Here is a 17,500-nt window from a genome sequence, read left to right as displayed (position 1 = left end):
CCCCTCACCCCCCGCCTCTCTCTCTCTCCAATGAAATGATAATGTAGGTGGGAATCAGTTTCAACACATTGTGCCTGATACCGAAAGGCACCAGTAATCAGATGTCACTAATCAACACTGACGGCGCAACGTTCCCTTTCCCGGCAAAATCAACAAGAAAACAACAACTCTTAAAGCCGGAATAATTAGCCGCACATTTGGGTGGACATGGGAGAAGCCTTTCTGCTGCCGTTCTGCCCTCATCTGTTTGTCTGTCTGTCTGTCTGTCTCTCAGCATGTCTGTCTGTCTGTCTGCCCTCTCTGTCTCCCTCTTTCTGTCGTTCCCTCTCTCTCTCTCTTTCTTTCTTTTGGCTCTTTCTCTTTCTATTCCGGAGAACTGCGTCTAAATTATATTTTTTTAAAAAGAGAAAAAGATTTAAAACGTTTTCAGCCCACCATACTTGAATGTCAAGTTTGTGCAGCTGGGAGCCATACTATGTAGTTTTAATCGGAGAGTCCTCTCCGTCATTCTCTCTCTCTCTCGCGCGCGCGCGTGTGTGTGTGTATTTGTGTGTGTGTGTGGGCGCGTGTGTTTGTGTATGTGCGTACGTATGTGTGACAGCAGAAGAAGAAGAACAACAACAACAACAAGAAAACAAGAACAAAAGAAGCAGAAAAAGACCAAGAACGTGGTGGTTGTGATGATTATGATGATGATGAAGATGTTAATGATGATGGTGATAGTGCTGGTTGTGGTGGTGGTGGTGGTGGTAGTGCTGGTTGTGGCGGTGGTGGTGGTGATGATGATGATGATGATGATGAAGATGTTAATGATGATGGTGGTAGTGCTGGTTGTGGTGATACTGGTGATGAGGAGGAGGAGGAGGAGAAGAACTACAAGGAGAGATCAAGTGTACAGACGGATATACATATCACCAGTTACCAAACGTTTCCGGGGCGCAGTAACGATACTTAGAACTAGTATCACCCACTCCCCTTCTCGCCTACTGAACGTTAAACCTCTATAATCTTTCCTCAAATACCGTTTGTCCTTGCGATCGAACAACCGCTAAGCTGGCTTTAAGCACTTAACAAGAACAATAAGTTTCGCACTTTGCGAATACTAGTAAGCTTTGGACCTGTACCGAAGAAAACCTTTAAATTCTACCGCCAAACTGTAAACGTTTTCCAGAAGTGAGTGGGAGTTGGGGTTGGGGGATGGAGTTCATCCAGGAGAGAAAATGGTTAAAAACTTTTTTTTTATCTTGCGTTTCGGGTTCCAATAATGAAATCCAAACAAAGGTTGTCAACTGTGTTCAAAGCAATGCAAGATAAGTCAAAGATAGTCGTGAGAAAACGCTTCAGACTGAATGCATGACCTTTTGTTTTAACGAGTGTAGATCACACACACACACACACACACACACACACACACACATTGTTTCCCTGTCATTCATTTGTATGAATGCTATTCACATACAACTTTTTTTTCCGCAACAATATCACGAAGCCAGGAAAACACTAATGCTGAGAGAGAAGGCAGGCAACGCGAAGTTGAAGACAGATGCGTAAACACACACACACACACACACACACACACACACACACACACACACACACACACAGAGAGAGAGAGAGAGAGAGAGAGACAGATGACCCGCCATCTTATCTTCTCAACTCCCCTGATTCATTTTTTAAATTTTTTTCTTACTTTACCAGTTGAATCTCGTCCTCATTCTACCGACGAAGAATGCTTGTGTTTCTCTGTTGCTCTGTCTGTCTGTCTGTCTGTCTGTCTGTCTGTCTCTCTCTCTTTCTCTCTCTCTATGAATGGATGGACGAACTGCATTTTGTTGTACAAATCGATTGATTTCGTTTTGGATTTGGTTTTCATCAATGGTATTACTATTGATACAATTTGTTATTTGATTTATGATCCCCCATGTCATTAGGGTTGTAAAGCTTTTGACATTAAAGTGTTCAGTGTGTTCAGTGTTCTCTCTCTCTCTCTCTCTCTCTCTCTCTCAATAGTTATCCAAACATAATTATGCATAATCTAAAGAATCCCCTATCACACCACTTGTTTCAAAATGACAGCAGCGTTTTAACAGATGTAGCAATATCTATTTTCTATGTGTTTCAACAGAGAGCAGAGAGCTTACTCTTCCTACATTTTGTCGTTCAACCTGCTCAAGGTTTGGATTCTACACATACACATACACAAACACATCACACACACACACACATATATATATATATATATATATATGTGTGTGTGTGTGTGTGTGTGTGTGTGTGTGTGTGCACAACACATGCAGCCATATGTATACGTGTCGGTGGCCTTTCATAAAACAAAGTTCAGAGTTCTAAGAGTTCTCTCTCTTTGCCTCTCTCTCTCTCTGTATCTCTGTCTACCTTCCTCTCTCTCTCTCTCTCTCTCTCTCTCTCTCTCTCTCTCTGTCTCTCTCTCTCTCTGTCTGCCTGATACGGACGATGTGTATAACGTAACTGAGTGTCATTAGCTACGCATGTAAGAGTTATCATTTAGCGTATATCATATATCATTTAAGTGTATAAATGTCATTTGAATACAATATGTTTCATGATGTGTATTATGTATTACTAAGGTGAGGACATAAATATTACTTAAAATTAAGGTATGTTATATTTATATTATCTGAACGAATGTCATTTTTCAATGCACGATGCAATGTTTATGAAGAAATTGTGACACCCTTTCATAAGGGGCAATGGCCTATAAATGAATAAACCATTCATTCATCCATTCATTCATTCATTCATTCTCTGTCTGCCTGTCTGTCTGTCTGCTTGCATGTCAGTCTGGAACAAACCAATGGCAAAGGCCTCGCCAACCCTCATAAAAAATGCATGCTGTTTATGGCTCAACCCCGTACTGAGGGCTATCTACGGGCCAAAAAAAGAAAAGGGGGTGGGAAATAAAAGTCGTCTCCACTTCGTTCTACTTCTTTGGGATATTTTTTTCGAAGAAGAAAAAGAAGACAGTTATGATGATGATGATGATGATGATATGGAGTAATAGTAGTTGAAGTGCTGTCCGTAAAGGCAATGATGATGATAGTGACAATGAAGATGATGATGACGATGATGATGATGATGATCAGAAGAAGAAGAGGAAGAAGGAAATGAAGAACATAATGAAGATAAAGATACAGATGCAGACTGACTACACTAAAAGCGATGCGCTATAGTTCAATACTGCACTGATCTCACATTATACATTCAATTCACTTGTAAAACTTATGTGAGAACCGTAACTGTGAACATAATCAATAAACCATGAACTGTGATCCAAACTACACTGTACATGTGGAGAGACTATACAACCATTAACAAAACAAATCAAACCAATACGCTATACATAAACTACAGAATGAAAGAAAGACTGAAAAAGCAAGAAAAGAGTATAACCATATATTCGTAAGTGAATGAATAAAGTAGTAACTAAAGAAAAAATGAACTGGCAAAAAGAAAGAAAGTAGTTGGGGGGTTTGTGTGTGTTTTTTTTCCTTCAATGCGATCCTGTGCGACATTCGAAGAAAGGTTTATACCTCATGTTTTGCATAAAACGTGTGAGCTGGTTAATTCTGTATTCATCACTAGTTCCGGTCTACTGTAAATATGATATAATAAGAATCACGTACTTCCTGTATCAGAGACGTTGTATTGAAAACATCGCTCTGTGTGTGTGTGTGTGTGTGTGTGTGTGTGTGTGTGTGTGTGTGTGTGTGTGTGTGTGTGTGTGTTGAATTTGGCTGCTCTGGATTATAATGTATGTGTGTGTGTGTGTGTCTGCGTGTGTGTGTGTGTGTGAGGAGTATGAACTTGTCATGCGCATGTGTGAAGGTGAAATTTCAAATGAATTCAAGTCAGAACAACAACAAAAATATATATATATTCTCAAAATAAAATTTGTCGTGTTTATTTCTTCTATTCTTTTTCTAATTTCATTTCAATAACTATAACAGCCTGCAATCTCCATCAGAGCTCATTTTCAAAGAGCACGTGCCTAAAAGATCCCGGGCATCATTAAAGGTTCACATCATCGTCATTAAAACATGCGTGTCGTGTCATTAGAGCGTCATGTTCAGTGTGTTTGTCTCATGAGCTTGGATTAAGAGGCGGAAGAGAATATCGGTCATCCCATGTTATTAAATGTCATTCATTTTTTTCTTCTTGATTTGACGGAGATTAGTGTTGGCAGGGTGATAACAGTGATAGACAGAAACCTCTCTCTCTCTCTCTCTCTCTCTCTCTCTCTCTCTCTTACTCTGTCTCAGTCTCCGTCTCTATCTCTCTGTCTATATGTCTTTCCCAGTCTTACACACATACATACATACACACATTGACATACACACAAACACAAGCACATACATGAGCGCGCGCGCGCGCGCACAGACACACACACACACACACAGAAAGGCACACACACACACATAAACACACGCACACACACACAGAAAGGCACACACACACACACACACACACACACACACACACACACACACACACACACACACCACTAACACTCAAAGTTCCCAATACAGACCACTCTTCAACAATAATCAGGAGATTGGCTGATGGTCAATATCAATGTGTGATAACAGTTTCTGCGAAAAGTGAATTTTGGGAATTTCAGTAAAGAGATGAAAGTGTGTGTGTGTGTGTGTGTGTGTGTGTGTGTGTGTGTGTGTGTGTGTGTGTGTGTGTGTGTGTCTGTGTGTCTGTGTGCGTCTGTGTGTGTGCGTGTGTCTGTGTGTGTGTGTGTGTGTGAAGTGTGTGTGTCTCTGTCTGTGTGTCTCTCTGTGTGTGTCTGTGTGTCTGTGTCTGTGTGTATAGTTATCTGTGTGTCTGCCTGAGTGTCCGTCAGCCCTTGTATCTATATGCGTATGCGCATTGTGTGTGCGTGTGTGTGTGTGTGTGTGTGTGTGTGTGTGTGTGTGTGTCTGTGTTTGTGTGTTTGCGTATTTCTGTGTGTGTTTCTGTGAGTGTGCGTTGTGTGTGTGTGTGTGTGTGTGTGTGTGTCTGTGTGTGTCTGTGTGTGTGTGAGAGAGAGTGAGAGAGGGAGAAAGAGAGAGAGATAGAAGCGAGAGAGAGAGAGAGAGACAGAGAAGGAGGAGAGAGAGAGAGAGAGAGAGAGAGAGAGAGGGAGAGAGTGAGCGGGAGACACTGACAGACATGGACAGACAAGAGTGGCGGGTTTAATCAATAGCGAAGGTGGTATGTATGTGGGTGTTCCTCATATTCCAACACAGCTCCATCCGAAGCCACAGCTTGCTATCAGCAACAACAAGGAGAATAAAAACAATGACAAAAGAACGAACAGACAAAGATTATATATATACATATATATATATATATATATAAGATTTTTTTTTAAAACCCGGATATCGATATGGACAAGACACAAGACACCAAATACAGCGGCGAAATAATCAAGAAAGACAGAAACATGAGCGACAACAAAAAATAACGACAATACTTGTAAAATTAATGACGAAACAAAGACACGAAGCAAACAAAACGGGCGGACAAAGAAACAAAGGAGGGCATTGCAACATGAATGCTCTGTGTGTGTGTGTGTGTGTGTGTGTGTGTGTGTGTTAATATGCGTCCGTATATCTCTGTTTGATGTTATTTTTGCATTTGTGTGTGTGTGTGTGTGTGTGTGTGTGTGTGTGTGTGTGTGTGTGTGTGTGTGTGTGTGTGTGTGTGTGAATATGTGTCCGTATATCTCTGTATGATGTTATTTTTGCATGTGTGTGTGTGTGTGTGCGTACATGTGTTTGTGTGTATATGTGCGTGTGCGCGTGTATGCATGCGTTTGTGCGTTCGTGCGCTCACAGCCGCCGCGTGCTGAATATGACCCAAAACTTTCAAGGAAGCTTTTATTTTTCTTCTTAATCTCTTGTTTTTGTTATGGGCTGTTTGTGGTAGTTTCTGTGTGTGTGTGTGTGTGTGTGTGTGTGTGTGTGTGTTTCAATACATGCAACGAAACGTTTTATTGTCTCGGGTTACCCTCGGTGGAATTATAGCAAACAAAAAAAAAACAAAAAAAAAATTAAAAGAAAAAACTACACAAGAAACTGAAACACAATCAACACAATCAACGGTATATCAATGTTTTGAAAAAGATTTTGTAAAAGAAAACCCAAGTGAAAATAGGTAAGTAACAACACCACTACATAAAAATATAGACTCACTTTGTTTACATAAGTGAGTCAAAAACTAGAAAAGACAAGATAATCCTGTGCAGCCAAGTTCAATAAACACACACACACACACACACACACACACACACACACACACACACACACACAGGGAGAGAGGTGATCATTTTGTAAAAAAAAAAAAAAAGAAAAAAAAAGAAGTGACAACATAGCTAAGTCTTTATGTTCTTTGCTCTATATTATGTCTGCCTGCCTGCCTGTCTGTCTTTCAGTCTCTGTCTCTCTCTGTCGCTCTCTCTTTCTCTTACCACATTGTATGGTGATTATATGTCTAACTGAAACATCGGAAGCGATTGATCAAAACGGGGAGAAAAGGGGAATGAAAAAAAAGAAAAGAAAAAGAAGAAGAGTTGCGGGAATTGTTCTCTAAAATAAGACGGCAATAATCACGTGGGGACTTATTCAACAAGGATTTCATTATGTGCTCGGGGACTACAAACAAACAAACACACACACACACACACACACACACACACACACACACACACACACACACACACACACACACACACATAAAAAAAATTCTCAACACAACAAATCAAAACAAAATAGCAACAGAAATCAACTGAGCAGAAAAATAACAACACCCAAAAAGAACAACTCGCGTGAACTAGCTGGCCAATTTTAATCCAAAGAGGCGCACACACGCACTTTATTGGGGAGACAAAGCGATAGAAAGACAGACAGACATACACGCGCGCGCGCACACGCACACAGGCGCACGTAAGTAACCTCACGCGCACAAACATCCGCAGGTACACACACTCGCAAACAGACACACACACACACACACACACACAGATATTTGCTTTTTAAATCAAGAAAGTAAATAAACTACCAAGTATCCAGCGATGAAATTTCTCTCTTTCTCTCTCTCTCTTAATGTGATGGATATCTCAACAAATGTGGATATGGGTATACGTCTCTTGAGGTAATGCTTGAAGCAGCTTGCATGTAATTGCATTTTGGTATTTTTGTTACATGAGAATAAAAAGCGAAGGAGAAAGAGATTTCAATCCTGGAAGAAGAAGAAAAGAAGAAGACGACGACGAAGAAGAACAAGATGAACAAGCGTTCTGCTTAAGAACAAGCACAACAACAACAGCAACAGCAAAAACAACAACTTAATTGCATAAATAACTCAACAACAGGAGCAACAAGAACACGAAGAGAATAGAAAATTGAAAAAAAAGGAATAGACAACGAAATGTTACGAAGGGAATGATTCAATTTTGATTACTTTCTGCGCTTCTGGGATTACAAAAAGAGCCCCAACACCGCCAAAATTGTCAGCACAAATACATCGGCAAAAATGTAATAAAACAAATAATTCGCAAACAAACAAACAAAATCAGAAGGAAAATCAACACCACAACAGTCCGAAATTATAATCCTCTGGACGAAACAAATTCTATCAACACACAAACACAAATACGAACACACAGACACAGACACCCAAACACACACACACACACACTCACGCACACACACACACACCAACAAAAATAAGAAACATACACACACATAAGGCATACACACACGAATGTACCGTTTACACACACACACACACACACACACAAACACACACACCTACGCTGAAACAAACCCAGAAACACAGACAGAGGCACATACACAGAGACACAAACACACACACACGCGCACATATCGCCCCCCTCCCACACACACACACACATACACGCTACTGTTTTCTGAAACAAAATGCCGACATAGCCAGAATTTGCTGCCCATTGGGGACTTCGCTCTCTCTCTCTCTCTCTCTCTCTCTCTCTGTCTCTCTCTGGCACACACACACACACACACACACACACACACACACACACACAGACATACACACACAAAAAAAAACTCGCAAAATATAGATTCTTGGAGACGGAGGGCGAGGGGTTGAATTCACCGCCATTTATTTCTCATGGGATGTGTGCCAGCAGACCAGTTGAGAGTGCAGGGGTGTGACATTTATTGACAATAAACAATCGCTATCATCGCTACACACACGACCTCTGTGTGTGTGTGTGTGTGTGTGTGTGTGTGTTTTCGGTTTTTAATTTTGCGTCTCAACAGAGACAGACAGACAGACTGACAGACAATGAGAGAGAGAGAGAGAGAGAGAGAGAGGACACAATGACTAAAAAATCAACAACAACAAAAAGAAACAGAGACACAAAGAAAGTAACACAGACAGACTGGCACAGCCAGACAGACAGACAGACAGACAAATGGATAGACAGACAGGACAGACTGATAGAGACAAAGTGGGGGAAAAAAAGTAGGCAGATGAAGATGTTACCGCCTTGCCTGGCAGCAGTCAGAAACGAAACAGACACGGGCACACACACACACCACATTCCTCCCGTTGCAGCGCTCGGTTCGTCTTCATTGTGGGGCGCGTTGCGAACCTCACAACATCTCACGCTTGGCTAAATCAGTAATTGTGTATAGTCTGTTTCCCTCTCGACGTTCCAGTCTTCCTTCCTTGGTTATTTATTGATGTATCATTAGTTACAGTAGTAGCAGTAGTAGTCGTGGTAGTAGTAGTAGTAGTAGTAGTAGCATTTTTATCACTATTATTATGGTTACTATTATCATTATTATTACTTACTACTGCAATTATTATCATCATTGTTCTTGTTATCATTATCATTGGCTTATCATCATCATTATAATCATCACCATTATTATTATTATTGTTGTTGTTGTTTTGTTGTTGTTGTTGTTATATTATTATTATTACTATTATTATTACACACACACACACACACACACACACACACATGCACGCACGCACGCACGCAAGCACACAACTATTATTTATCTGTGGTATATATCTGACATAGCTGATGATTGCACAGAAGACGAAACTACAATCGTATTAGGCGTACAACTGCCTCTCTACCTCAAAACCAACCACCAGTTACAAGTCATCCAGCTTCATTCTTTTCTTTTAACTCCCTATTTATTTATTTATGCAATAATGCATTTATTGATCTATTCATTCATTTTCTTATTCACTGGCCATTCTACATTTTCCTCCATTACGAGATCCTTCTTTTATACACTTGTATTTTTTTGTTTTTTGTTTCTTTTTCGTTTTGTTTGGGGGGTTTTTCAACACACACACACACACACACACACACACACACACACACACACACATATATATATATATATATATATATATATATATGTACACACATGCACGCACACACAGAGAAGACCTTATTCTGATGACTTTCTTTCTTTCCCATTTACTAGACTTATTCATTCCTTACTGACTTGCGTTATTCGTATCTTTCTGTCGAATTTCAGACAGAGAACTCAGCGTATTTTCCACAACCGATTTCGATTTATTGGCCCTCAGGAAACCGACTTTACCAAAGTACCCTCAACCTGCCATCGTTCTCATACCAAACATCCCAGCTAGTGGCAAACAGCTCTCCACACTTCTTCAGCCCTCCACTGTCGCTCCATTCCACCGTAATCTTCGTCTTTTCACGGGTTCCCCGATAGTTTCTGACTCTTTATTGCGTGCGTGTGGCAAAACGACTTTCTACAGTCGACGTTTTTTGTTGTTTTTTTCCGTTTTTTGTTTGTTTGTTTTTTCCCCTTTTTTCTCACTGTTTGTTGGAAAGAATCCACCCTGAATGTGTCTGATAGGTCAATTAGATAGTTCACATTTCAGGAACCTACACGGCGCTCTAATTAGTTACTTGTTGAGAGCTGAAGATAATTCACGGGCTGCAACGCAGCCATTTTAATTGGCTGTGTACAGCGCCTCAGTGCCGCTGCCAGCCACAAACAGCCTACTCTCTCTTTGCTGCCAGTTCCATGGGTTAGAATGCCGGCAATGAAGACTGGAGGAATAGAACACTTTTCTCACGTGGACTTTTGCAAACCGTTGATGCCTATATTATCGTGTAGCATGTGGCGTAAAACAGAATGAATATGACTGAAAAGTAGTCAAATTTGGTTAAAAAAAAACAACAAAAACAAACAAACAAACAAAAACAAAGTGCACGCGCTATTTATTGATGGCACGGTACATTGTTTTGGACAACAGAGGTGCGTGTGTAGGGCTCGTGTTGTTTTTTTAATTTTTTTGTGTTTTTTTTTATATCAATTTTGTTTTCACAGCTGCGGGACAGACGTTGCAATAAGGCATGTACATAGACCTCTCTCTCTCTCTCTCTCTCTCTCTCTCTCTCTCTCTCTCTTCTCTCTCTCATATTTATCTCGTGAATGTTGTTGAACATTTGTGTTAGTTATTTCTGGTTGGTTTGTATTGTAGATTTATCGTGTGCCATGTTATATCTATATATTCTTCTTTAATGTTACCTCCTTTAGTAATGGGCTTTAGCCTTTATCTGAATATTTAAAAAAAAAATCGTTATCGTTATCTCTCACACATATCTGTTCTCGAAGATCTAGTCAATAAACACCAGACATCTACCCCATCCCACCCACATTCATAGAAACTTATGAAAACTTTACGACACGCTCAGCTGCTCGACCACCTCGCATCCACAGAGAGTTATTGACGTTCGTTTCATATCCGCCACGACGACAAAAAAGGGTGAATTGTCTCCTACTGTCCTGAATGTCCTATGTTTCTGCAGAAATACAGTTTCCAAAGCCATCTGGGCACTCAACGATATTGCACACGGTTGTCGTTTTCCCCATCTGTTTCTTCCAGATATAATTCTACACCGCCATTCCAGAGTGTTGTCAAACAGATGCTGCTTGGGAGAAGAACTAGGTTACGCGATTAATGCTTTGGCAATAAACTCGACTGTTTGCGTAATTTTAGACATCCACTTGTTGCCTTGTAGAGGGCACGTCCTCGTGAGAAAAGTCACACACACTCACACACACACACACACACACACACACACACACACACACACACACACACACACACACACAGAGATACAGACACAGAGAGAGAGTGAGCGAGCCAGAGAGAGATAGATAGAGATAGGATAAACAGATAGAGAGAGAGAGAGAGGGGGGGGGGATGTTCTGTGGTTTTGTAGTATAGAGAGTGCAGACTCAATTACTTAACGGATATGCACAGGTCTTAATTGCAAACGTTATATTAGTAATTGTATATACTCCATAATCATCATACTTCAGTCTGATATTGCATCGATTTAATGGCATCGTCATGAACAAAAAAAAACAAAAACAAAACAAAACAAAACAAAAAACGTGCTGAAGCGATATGTGCATTGGCTGGTTCCCTATCTGCAAATCCCCAACCCTTCCACCACCACCCTCTCTCTCTCTCTCTCTCTCTCTCCCTCCCTCCCTCTCTCTCTCTCTCTCTCCCTCCCTCTCTCTCTCTCTCTCCCTCCCTCCATCTCTCTCTCTCTCTCTCTCCCTCCCTCTCTCTCTCTCTCTCCCTCCCTCCCTCCCTCCCTCTCTCTCTCCCTCCCTCCCCCTCTCTCTCTCTAGCTACGAAAAGGCAGTTGTGATTGGCACCATCGAGAAAAGCATTTTTTTCATGTCGCCATGAAAAGATGGTAGCATAGAGATGAGGAGGACAAAGATGACAATAACAATGTCATTTACCACATGTGTCTCTATGTCCGATATGTAAGCTCACGAGATAAAAAAAAAAAAAGAAAAAAAAGAAGAGAAAAAAAGTTAATGCCACCTTGCTGGAGAGAGCGTTTTACTTTACTGCTGCATCAATGCTGTCCCGTGGTCTTATGGATACTGATCAGTTCATCATTTTGCGTCTGAAATTCGTTTACCACGTTATACACAGCTCCCCTTCTTGTTAACACAAGGAAGTTCGAATAAAGAAATCAATAGCTGCCTTCTGATAACGTGTGTATATATATATACACAGGCCTTCTTAACTGGAAACGTTTTCTCGGTGACTGAGTATACTCTATAATCACACTCCAACCGAATGATACTTACTGATCGACTTAATGACATCGTCGTAAACGAAAACATGCTGAAACGACATTTGTTTCTAGCTAGTTCCCTAACTGCTGACCACGCACCCCCCCCCCCCCCCCCCCCCCTCTCTCTCTCTCTCTCTTTCATACCCTCTCCCTTTCCCTTTCATCAAACGCCTCACAACTAGCTTGGGATGGATTCAGCGACTACAATCCAACAATTGCTTGCTAACAAAATCATAGCCGGTGAATCGGTCATGATGAAAATATTCCACATATCCACAGATCTAACCCCCAAAAAAAAAAAAAAAAATTGTGTATCCAAACAACATTGAGACATAATTCCGACAGGAAAATCCCACTGCCATCACACAAGACAGAAAGCAGAAATGTCCGTACCTAACAGCATGCACCCTCCATGAAGTGATTTGTTCCCTTATGCATCAATCAACATTGAATTGAATATCAACAAAGTGAGAGGCAAACACATGCACACAGAGAGAAAAAGAGAGACAGAGACAGAGACAGAGACAAAGACACACACACACACACAGAAACAGAGACATAGAAACAGACAGAGAATAAGAGAGAGACAGACAGATCGACAATGAGAGAGAAAGACAGGCAGGCATAAATCAAAAACAAAAAACAAAAAAAACCCCAAAAAACAAGGAAAAATCAACAAACTAACTTGGATGCATACCCTCCTCCCATTTTCTAATCCCCTCCATATTTCTCCGATCTATCATATCCTTACCAGTAATCCCTCCTTACTTCACACAGAAAGTTGGACAGCATTTCCATGTAAACCGCCCATCGATAAACACCCAAGCTCTTCATAAAAATGCTAATATGTCTATCACACGATTCCCTGTAGATTATAGGTCGACATTTTTTTTTTTTTTTTTCATTTAAGCAAGAATTCAAAGGCAAATCATTAATGTGCCAACCTTCGTTCGCTTTGTTTATTTGTTGAATGTTTTTGGTTGTTGTTTTGTTTTTTTTGTTTTTTATTGGGGGGTTGGTTATTTTTTAGGTTCATTATCTTGTTTTCCTTTACTTGGTTTCTTGCTTTCTTGTTCTTTTTTCTTCAAAATAAAGCTAACGAGAATGAATTTGGAATCATTTATTGTTACTTGAAATAACTGATCCCTTGAAGAAACACAAAACGTAAAAGCAACAACAAACCCAACTGAATCTTGTTATGTCCCCCTTTAATGAATTCACCTGACCCTGCTGGGGCACATTCCTCCCTGTCCAATGATGTTAATGATTTCCCTTTAGAGGGGAACGCATTTTACTCTCACACACACACACACACACACACACGCGCGCGCGCGCGCGCGCGCACGTACGCACAAACAAACACACACACACACGCGCGCGCTCGCACGTACGCATGCACGCACGCACGCACACACACACACACACACACACACACACTCACACACACACACACACACACACTAACACACACACACACTATAATAAATCCTATGACTTTTAATGAATCAATATCCTGAGTCCCACCCTCCCCACACACCAGCAATGATTAATTTGTGTCTCTCAAAATTATCCTCATCTGGTCTGCCACACGGAAAACATGAGGTGTCAGTTTTGAAGCTTCCAGAAATGAGTTGCGTGAATTATTGGGGCCTAAAACCTGCATCATTAAGATTGTCAAACACTCTCATGTAACTTCCAGCATTAATCACATCAGTTCAAGACTGTCACGAAGTTCTAGGGAACTTTCTAAGGGGATTAGTTCACTTCCGATCGTATCGGCCAACCACTTCTGAAATTTCCAATACGTACATGAGGTTCACTCGGGTAAAATTATGATTGGTAATTGTTGTTTTTTTCAAATTTATCATTCCTTTTTATTAGTATGATAATAATAACAACAACAATAACAACAAAACAACAACAACAACAATAATAATAATAATAATATAAAAAGATAATAATAATATCATCACGTGTTGTTTCTTATTGTCATAACAATTGCTAAGTTTTAAAGGGAAAAAATCTACCAAGACTGTCACGGAGTTCTAGGGAACTTTCTAATGGGATTAGTTCACTTCCGATTGTATCGGCCAACCACTTCTGAAATTTCCAATACGTACATGAGGTTCACTCGGGTAAAATTATGACTGGTAATTTTTTTTCTAATTTATCATTCTTTTTTATTAGTATGATAATAACAACAACAGCAACAACAACACTACTACTAATAATAATAGTTTTAAAGGGAAAAAAATCTACCAAACAAAGACAAAACGATAATGAACATCCATGGATGCATGGATTGCTCGATATATTTTTCAATGATTATATTCAATAACTGTGTATCGCTATGCAAAATTACAGTTAGTCAGAGGAGCTTTTAACAATGGACATTACACAAAGGACATGTCACACTTGAACAGCTGGCACAGACTGACTTTGAAGTGTAGACAAGGGATGAAATCTTCTTCTTCTTCTTCTTCTTCTCCTTCTTCTTCTTCTCCATCATCACTCTCCTTTCTCAACAACTGAATGATTTAAGTTATTTTCTTTCCAACAAACAGACTTCCGAATGTAAAGTATTATTTTCTTCTATGTCCCTTTTTAAGTAATCCTGGAGCACATCCATATTAGAAACTCACCAATTTGAAAGCTTGGCCAAAAGACAAGTCGTCTGTTCCGTCTTCCTGAACCTGCCATCGTTCTCATACCAAACATCCCAGCTTGTGGCAAACAGCTCTCCACACTTCTTCAGCCCTCCACTGTCGCTCCATTCCACCGTAATCTTCGTCTCTTCACGGGTTCCCCGATAGCGTTGGGCTCATAATGTCCATGAGGCGAACTGATTTTCTGGAGTCAATTATGCAGGTTGGTTTTTTCTTCTTTGTTTTGTTGTTTTTTTGTTGTTGTTTTTTTATGTTGTTGTTGTTGCTGTTTGTTTTGTTTTTTTTCTGGGTTTTTTTCTTTTTCGTTTGGTTTCTTTCTTTTTTTTTTCTTTTTTTTTTTACTTCCCGTCCTTGTAAACGATCACGATCCCCTCTAGCAACGTGTGAAAGGTCAATCTGATAAATCACATCAGAGAAGCATCGTACACAGCACACAAACTGGTTGCTTGATCAGAAAGGGAGATAACAGAGGACTGGCATGCAGTGCTTAATTGGATGTGGAGCGCCCGTCGCTGACAGTTCCATGGGGTGGAAATAAGGATGCCAGCAATCAGATGTGGATGAAAATAATTGTCTTTATCGCTTGCACTTTCACAGACCCTAAAGATAGCTTGTAAGAGATGGCGAAATCACAAAGTGCAGTGTCTCTGAAAGGAAGTCACCTTTGCACACTGTAATATGCTGGTATAGATGGTCTAAATAGGGTACACTTTTTTTCACAGATCCGGCATGAACTCCAAAGTTTCTCTGTGTGTGTGTGTGTGTGTGTGTGTGTGTGTGTGTGTGTGTGTGTGTGTGTGTGTGTGTGTGTGTGCGCGCGCGTGCGTGTGTGTGTGTATGTCTTGTGTCTGTGTGTGCATGCCACAATACACACACACACACACACACACACACAACCACACACACACACACACACACACACACACACACACATTGAGCAACAGAAACAGAGACAAAGATAGGGGCTGAAAGAAAACACAGACAGTGAAGCTGAAAAACAGAAAGAGGGGAGTGGGGATGAGAGATAAAAACATACCTTGATCAATTAGATTGCTGTGACAAGATTTGGTTCGTGCAGGCCACTGAATCTGCAACAAAAAACACACACACACACACACACACACACGTACGTACGCACGCACGCACGCACACACACACACTATGATCAATTTACCAACAGAAGACGGCGCTAGCTTGGAATTAATATTGTCAAAACAATCCAACAATACTATAATGTTATGATACTGTGATTTCCCACGTTCTGTGATACTATGATTTCCCACATTTGCACATACTTATATTCACGCACGCACTGCTCCACGCACTGATATATATATATATGTATATATATATATATATATATATATATATAGTGTGTGTGTGTGTGTGTGTGTGTGTGTGTGTGTGTGTGTGTGTGTGTGTGAACTCTCACAGATCGAATTCACTTCTGTGATGATGGATCAGTTCATGAGGCTCCCACACACACCACAGTGTCAGACCATCCGTCCTCCAGCTGTCTAGTCGCTGTCATGTATGTACACACTGCCGGTCAGTGTATCAGACATATCTTCATCCATCCCCTAGACTACTGTACTGGTTACCCAATAGGATGCACGCACGCACGCACACACACATACACACACACACTCACACACACACACACACACACACACGTATATACGTGTGTATATATCATAAAAGATGTGTGTGTGTTTGGTACTTAAAAGATCAGCTCAAGAATCGGATGTTTCTTTTTGTTTGGCAAGATGGAAGGCACCATTGCAAAACTTAATTAAAAGCCAGACAGGAACGAATAGACATTTTTTTGACAGAGGGTCAAAGCCGTCTAATTCATGGATAACACGAGTGAAGAAAGTGTTTGCCAAATATTGTACACTGCGGATTACATGACATACCACATTTTTGTATGAAAAAAAAGGATTTCACGTTGATATGACGTTTAAAAAGATGAGTTCTATTATTGACTACACACACACACACACACACACACACACACAGATTTTTTTTTTTTTTTTTTTTTTGATACATACATACATACATAGGGAGGACGAGGGTCAGGTAAGAAGATAAAAAAGGAAAATATGAGGGTGAATGGGGAAGATAATGAGGAAGAGTAGAAAAAAGTGAGGGGAGAGAGGGAGAGGGATAGTATGGGCAGACACGAACAGACAGACGAAACTTTCCAGTGAATTATAAAAAAAATTATCGTCCACACCTACTTCTTATCCAGAACACTGGCCCCAGCTGTGATCAACGGACATACAGTCACAAGAAGAGTCCCCTTTCAGAGTCTCACGTACAGATCACATTTCATCCCACCTCCGTACTCTACACTGGCTCTCCACTGAAGCGAGGATTAAATACAAAGTTGCGTGTCTCCGCTATTCTGCTTTCCGCTCCTCATAACCTACCTATTTTTTTCTGACCTTATCAGTTCTTACACACCCTTTAGGGCTTTCCACTCTTCCTCTGACTATTACCTTCTGAACATTCCTCGTGTCAATACAAGAACCCGTGGTGAACGTTCTTTCCTCTTTGCTGCTCTTCATATCTGGAACAACCTTCCTCGTCATGTCCGTGCATCTGATTCTATTTCTGCTTTTCGCTCTTCACTAAAAACTCGTCTTTTTGA

At 40.5% G+C, this 17,500-nt stretch overlaps 1 protein-coding gene across 2 annotated transcripts in view; it reads right to left on the bottom strand.

Annotated features, from left to right (window-relative positions):
* LOC143282013 (zwei Ig domain protein zig-8-like) overlaps window positions 1-17,500 on the bottom strand; it is a 586,931-nt gene that overhangs the window by 351,810 nt on the left and 217,621 nt on the right. For both annotated transcript variants that reach the window (XM_076587424.1, XM_076587430.1), the window contains exon 4: window positions 15,884-15,935. The gene's annotated coding sequence lies outside the window, so the exon portion shown is untranslated. The remainder of the gene's footprint in view (window positions 1-15,883; window positions 15,936-17,500) is intronic.

Source organism: Babylonia areolata, chromosome 5 (genome assembly GCF_041734735.1).
Source record: "Babylonia areolata isolate BAREFJ2019XMU chromosome 5, ASM4173473v1, whole genome shotgun sequence".
NCBI classification, from domain to species: Eukaryota; Metazoa; Mollusca; class Gastropoda; order Neogastropoda; family Buccinidae; genus Babylonia; species Babylonia areolata.
Note: the sequence above shows the minus strand (reverse complement) of the source record. Positions and strands in the feature narration are given on the sequence as shown.